The 6,583-nt window shown below is 40.1% G+C and overlaps 1 long non-coding RNA gene across 1 annotated transcript; it reads right to left on the bottom strand.

The window, feature by feature from the left end:
• Nucleotides 1–403: 403 nt before the first annotated feature.
• Nucleotides 404–5,975, bottom strand: LOC118479019. The gene is made up of 2 exons (XR_004859425.1): nt 5,404–5,975; nt 404–774 (listed from the first exon to the last, which is right to left on the bottom strand). It is a non-coding gene; the product is annotated as an uncharacterized LOC118479019 (long non-coding RNA).
• Nucleotides 5,976–6,583: the final 608 nt, after the last annotated feature.

The raw sequence follows: 6,583 nt of genomic DNA, 5'->3' as shown, positions 1-6,583 counted from the left end.
CCCCACACAACCACCACTTGTCCAAACCCCAAATCTCCCTTTCCCCCACCCCCTCTCCCGCTTCTTATACAATCAAGTTTTGTGAATGTTTAGGGTCACTTTGTAAACTTTGTTTCCAGCCCTCGACAAGCCCTCGTGAATCACCCCCTCGACCAAGTTTCCTTTCACTTTCTCTCTCCATTAACGATTACTTCAGCCGACAGCGCCGCGTTTGAATGCACACAAATTTGATCTCGTGTCTGAGTGAACGATGATACAGGCAGGGTAAAAACTAAAACACGCTTTTCACAAGTCTCTCGGTGGTTTCTAAAAAAAATAATGAAGAAAATACTACTAAAGAAAAACACAATTTAAAGAAATCGCTGAAACGTTAACGGAAGAAGGAAAGGACTGAGGTACTCACCCGATGATCGATAATCCTACGAATTCAATTCCCAATCACAACGATCCAGTCCGAGAAATAACAAACTTCAGAGGAGGAGGAAAAAAAAGATGGTTGAAGAAAAAAAAAAATCTCAGAAAAAAATAACCCAAATTTATCCACACATTTGGGCACTAGAAGTAACAGCACTGACGGAATGATGAAGGTCCTAGAATCCGCTCCTCGTGTGTGTGTGTGCGGGGAAATAATCCAGTTAGAAACGTGCTCACTCCGAGGAAAATCGATGTCTTTGACGGGAGGGCGTTAGTCCGAGTGTGGAAATCCTTGTCACACGTTTGACAACACGTATTTTACTCCAAGAGAATCACCGATAAGTTTCGAGGAACGATAGTCTGGGGAGAAGAGAAATATGAGAAAAAAAGTTAGCATCTATAGGAGATTGTTGGTGTTCAACTTCGTTAATGGTCACTATTTTTGATGTTCAATGATATTAATGTTCAATTTTTTTAATGCTCCATTGTACCCGTTCTAGATATATATATGATTTTAAAAATATTAATGTTCACCATTATTATAAATGTTCTACACATTTTATAAAACTTTGAAACATAGTCAAAATAAACAAATTTAATATCAATAATAACAGATCTTATAATTATGTACATATACATACATACATAATTATATATATGTGTGTGTGTGTGTGTGTGTGTGTCTGTGTGTGTGTCTGTGTGCAAAAGCACTGCACCCATACACAGAGCGGGTAAAAAATAAAGCGTTTAAAATGTTCCCAGTAGGCATACGTTATCGTAAGAGTATTACGGGAATTGCAACACAATAAGGCCATACAAGCGCTGCAGATTAGAAATGTTATAAGGGAGTAACGTATACAAAATCGAAGGAGAGAAAATGGCGACAGATTTTGATAGGAAAGAAGGAGCAAACCACACCAAAGCACCCTCCAACCACCCACTCTATACAAAACTAAAAACACACATGACACAGTCCACATTGTCCAACAACGGCCTCCCATCACCGAGAAGATAAGTGATTGCCTTAGAAGAACGTAATTGACTCGGGACAAAATGACGCTACAGCAGGTTCAGCTGTTATTATCCGTTACCTGTTCACGGCTTATATTATAATTACAACACACTAATTGTTAATGCATGTACATTTCAACAGCTCTGTCGTGTAAGAATCCACCATGTGCCACATTTCAAAATTATGGCGAACGACAGTCAGTCAGTCTATTAGATCTACTCTCGAACCAGACAGCCGATGTGCAGTTAATATAAAAGATCAACAGTGCATATAACAAAATAATATTGATAGAAAGTAAAAAGAAGAAGGACCAACAAAAAAAGGGGGAGGGGGGGAGACGACAAGCGAGTGAACCAACTGACTCCGTGTCACTCGGGAGTCGAAGAAATATACACGGGCGGCGTCTCCTCCTCGTAAGTCTTCACTAACAAAAACAATTGCGCGGAACAAGTGCAAAGAGCAATCCGCGTAGAAAATAACATTTCTTTGTTCGTCGCTAATGTAAAATAGGCCTGACGTGTAAGGAATGGTTTAGCGCCAACTCGGAATTACAAGCTCGAGATTTGTCTGTCTGCAATAAAATTAACTTGTCGACAGCTTTTCTGGAAGGCAATTCCACCTCTTCCTCCTCCTCTTATAATGCATTTGGCGAAATAGGGGGAACTTAAAGCTAAATTGATTAAACTTAACAAGAAAAATAAGAACCCCCCCCCCCTTAAAAAAACCCAAAGAAAGAAAGAAAAGAACAATGGGAGGATGGGAGAAAATAATGACTTGATGCATGATTCACAGTTTCGGGCCCACAGGAACATACATCTTGGCTTTTTTAATGAACATTTCAAATTGGCCGGTATTCAAGAGTTGTGTGTAGCACTCTTGTTAAGCTTGGTTTCTTGTTCTTTCTGGCATCAAGTTGCAACAGCAAGGGGAGGTGAAAAAGGGGAAGAGCAGGAAGAGGGGGCGATTTTTTCAAAATAATTAGGCGAGGAGGGGGTTGGTGTTTTTTTACGTATTTTTTTTTTTATCTTCAGGCTTTTAATTTTTTTTTTTCGGGGGGGGGGGTTGCTTTTTAAAAAATCCTATTTGACACATATATAAACGCAGCGCTTTGTTTTTGTCCGTGTTGTTTCATTTAAAAATCCTATTTGACACAGATATAAACGCAGCGCTTTGTTTTTGTCCGTGTTGTTTCATTTAAAAATCCTATTTGACACAGATATAAACGCAGCGCTTTGTTTTTGTCCGTGTTGTTTCATTTTAAAATCCTATTTGACACAGATATAAACGCAGGGCTTTATTTTTGTCCGTGTTGTTTCATTTAAAAATCCTATTTGATACAGATATAAACGCAGGGCTTTGTTTTTGTCCGTGTTGTTTCAATCGTTTTTTGTTTTGTTTCTCGTTTTCCTTCTTGTTTGTTTCCTTTTTTGAAAGTTTTTACTCATTTCACGAGGATTCTGAGGAATTAACAGCATTTTTGTTACTTAATCAGCAATAGAAAAATCATTTCAATGAGCCAAAATCGATCTCATTTATTTTAATGGAGCCAACTTTCGTTGCTAGCCTATGGGGAAATAAAAATGTTATTAATCTGACAGTCACGTAGGCCCCTACTTCATACGATAGTTCTGCCGAGTATTCAACCAGTCATCATTTCGCTCCCCATTCAAATATTAATTTGCTTGCTCATTCAAAAAACGTCGCAAAAAAAGAAATAGGCCGACCTACATCAGAGTCTGCAGGGTCTTCAAAAGTAAACAGAAGAAATCTTGGAAAATTGCACAGAAACTTCTTTAAACCAGAAATAATAATAAAAACAATAATAATGATAATAAGAATAATAATAATATATTTTTTTAAAAGAGCCCCAAAACAAATTGGTTTTATTGTTTTACAAAATGCCCATCCCGATAACATGCATTAACTGGGTAGATCTAGAAATCTAGATCTAGATTCTAGTTCCGAGGAAGGTGAAGCGTGCACTTCGAAATAAGGGCGCTTTTCACGGGAAGTCTCCCAAGCATTTTATAATTACATGTAGATCTAGATCTATATACATGTATATGACGTACATCCCAACGACAACAACTAAACTTTCAACAGACTTTACACGTCGCACGGGGGTAGAATTTTTCTCATTGAAACTCGAACTCACGCAGAGACGGAAGTATATTTGGGTGCCTAAAAAAGGAGTAGAATCTAGGCCAAAACTAGCTGGAAATGCCGAAATGGTAAAATTACAAATTATTTCGGTAGGTACAAATAACAATATTATTATTATTACTATTATTATTATTATTATTATTATTATTATTATTATTATTATCATTATTATTATTATTATTTATCAAATAGCAAGTCGGAAACGGCAGGGAACAAATTTCAGAACGAAATGAATCACCACCGAAAAAAATCTTTTAAAATAAAGAAGAACACGAACACGCTAAAAAGCAATCCTCGCTAGAAAAAAAAAATCACAATTAGGGTCTAACTTTTCTTTTCTTTTCTTCTTTTTTGTAAATAATTAAATCTCGATCTTGATGTAGATGTTCATCTAGCCTATACCTTCACGGTGAAATTCCCAAAGGAGCGCGAAGACGCCTTGAAAGAAAACACGAGAAAGGCTTTGAGGTTTAGAAAGTAAACGGCGGCTTTTTGCCCTTTGAAAAAAATATTCCCGCAGTCAACGGGAAAGATACTGTGAGATAGGGGGCGAATAAATGAATGAGTTTTTGGAGCAACCACAGGGCGCTACACACGATAGCATCAGATTCTGTGTTGTAAACTGACTCGGCCGCATCAAGCAAGCAAGCCGCCCGACTCGGGGTTCGTTGTGTTGTCGCTGTCGCTGGCTTTAATACTCTCCGCGGTCTCTAACTTCCTCGCAAATTTGTAAAGCTGAGGAAAATGAGCGCTTCGCTTTCTTCGCGGTATGATGTATGATAATAAGTTTATGATCGGCGTACTTTATGATGTGATTGTAAGCGGGCGGGCGACAAATGAAAACATCACCCACTACTCAGTACTTTTCTGACAGAGTCTAGTGCACTTAATATTGTGACCCTGTTGTGCTAACATCTTATTTTTGGCTCACGATGACATATTTAATATTTATTATCATAATATTGTTATCAATGCCCTTAGATCTAGAATCTATAGGCTACTATAATTAATAGCCTCTAGTTCTAGTTCTAGATCTAGATCTAGATCTAGAGAATCTAGATCTAAACGCCTAACGGACAATTGCAAAACTTGGAGGGGTTTTTTGTTGTTGTTGTTTTCTTTTGTTTTTGAGTTGGGGAAAAAAAGTAAACAAAAAAGTAAAGGAACGAAAACAGAAAAGGGGGACAACATAACACCGGAGACAAAGTAAAGTCAGCGTTATGAATTTGAAGCTTGAAAGATTAACGCCAACGGTTTCTCCACAGGATGAGTAGGACAATGAGATAAAGCAGACAGTCGTGAGACAGGCAGATAGCTTAACTTGACGAACTGTTAATTTATCAAGTGGAGCAGTAGTGACAGTAACGCGTGAGTCAACAGTCCCATTGATTCACAGCAATAACTTAACCCACATTTTGGTGTAGGCCTGGCTACTTGCGAACCATTCAAGATATGGGACAAGAATTTTCTAGACTTGTAGATTCTAGACGTGAAACGTGATCCTAGACTTCGCTCTATATCATATCTAAGCCCAACCCTTACCGTATATGTCGAGGATGCTGACTTCTTCGACTCCTCCAACAATTAGATCTATCTAGAGATCTAGATCTAGATCTAGATCTAGATCTAGCTAGAGACCAACGGCGACAGTGGTCATTGAGTGATGTATTTTTGAAATTAAAAAAACCCAAAACCACCCAGAATGAACGTATCAAGTTATGAATAAAATGCAGGTCTAGATCTAGAAGATTATCGACTTTTGGTGAGAGGGGAATCATCGGTCTAGAATCTACAGATCTACAGAAACTACTCACCAAGTAAGAAGAAGCATCTTGACTGAGAGAAAAGTAATTCCGATCACAGAACCACTCAACAATGCAAATCCAGCGAATAAACTAATGCTTCCACACAATGAAACGGAACACAAAGATCGTTCAAATCCACCACGAAATAAAAACTCCAAATTTTTCCCGTGCGTTCAAAATATCCGCCGAAGAATTTAAAAAACAATAATAATGATCCTGAGCTCCGGGTAAACGTTTAGGAGAAAAAAGCACAGAGAGTCATGAAGCGAGGTAGTTTTTCCAAAGTATCAACACTTGTCCGTTGTGAAGAATCCGCTCTGTCAACAATACATTGAACACTGAACATCGGAGTAGCAGCACAAACCGACACCACCATCAACAAACCGTCGTCCTCAGATACGGATTCTTCCTCTATTATAATTCTCTTCTCTTCTTCCTCTACAACGCTCCGTTCGTTCGTTCGACCGTTCGCCTCTATCATCCACCAATACTAGTACAAGAAGAAGAAACGGTTTTACAACTTGCGTCTGCACCCGCGTGCACAGCGCGCGCACCACCACACGATAGGGACAAGTCTGCGCGCCCTCGCCTCTGACTGCCGCCTGCCGCGGCCCACGACGTCGTCTCGCAGAGCGCCGTGTTCGTTTCAGTTTCCTCCCTCGCCGGCCGTATCTCGCTCGTCTTTCTCTCTCGTCTGCTTCTGCTACACCCGCCGCTGCTCCTGCTGGCTGATTGAATAGTGCTAGGCCCGAGCGATGCTTGTAGTGCTAGTGCTTAGTAGAATTGTTGGCTCGACGCGAGTGGTGCCGGTGTGAGAGTAGAGGGAAGGAAGAAAGAGAAATACAACAAGGAGGGAGGGAGATACTTCAGGGTGAGAGAGAGAGAAAAATGAAAGGGAAAGATTGGTGGGGGAGGGGTGGGGGAGATTTAAAGATAAAAAGACTAAATCGAAAGGGTGGCGAGGGGTGCAAGGAGTAACCGAGGGTACGCGAAAGGGTGACGGAAAAGGGTGCGGTTATGGCGTTGGAGGAGGGGGGGGGGGGAGTTAAGCCTTCGTTTTGGAAATATGGAGAGGGAAGGGGGATGATGAGATGATCATTCATGAACATTCTGTCATGGTTTGAGAGGGGTAGTGATGGGGTGGGGTGGGGGAGAGGGTTGTGAGGAGGAGATGGGCCAAGTAGCACGA

The sequence above is a fragment of the Aplysia californica genome, unplaced genomic scaffold (genome assembly GCF_000002075.1).
Source record: "Aplysia californica isolate F4 #8 unplaced genomic scaffold, AplCal3.0 scaffold01416, whole genome shotgun sequence".
Lineage (NCBI taxonomy): Eukaryota > Metazoa > Mollusca > Gastropoda > Aplysiida > Aplysiidae > Aplysia > Aplysia californica.
This window is presented reverse-complemented; position numbering and strand designations above follow the sequence as displayed.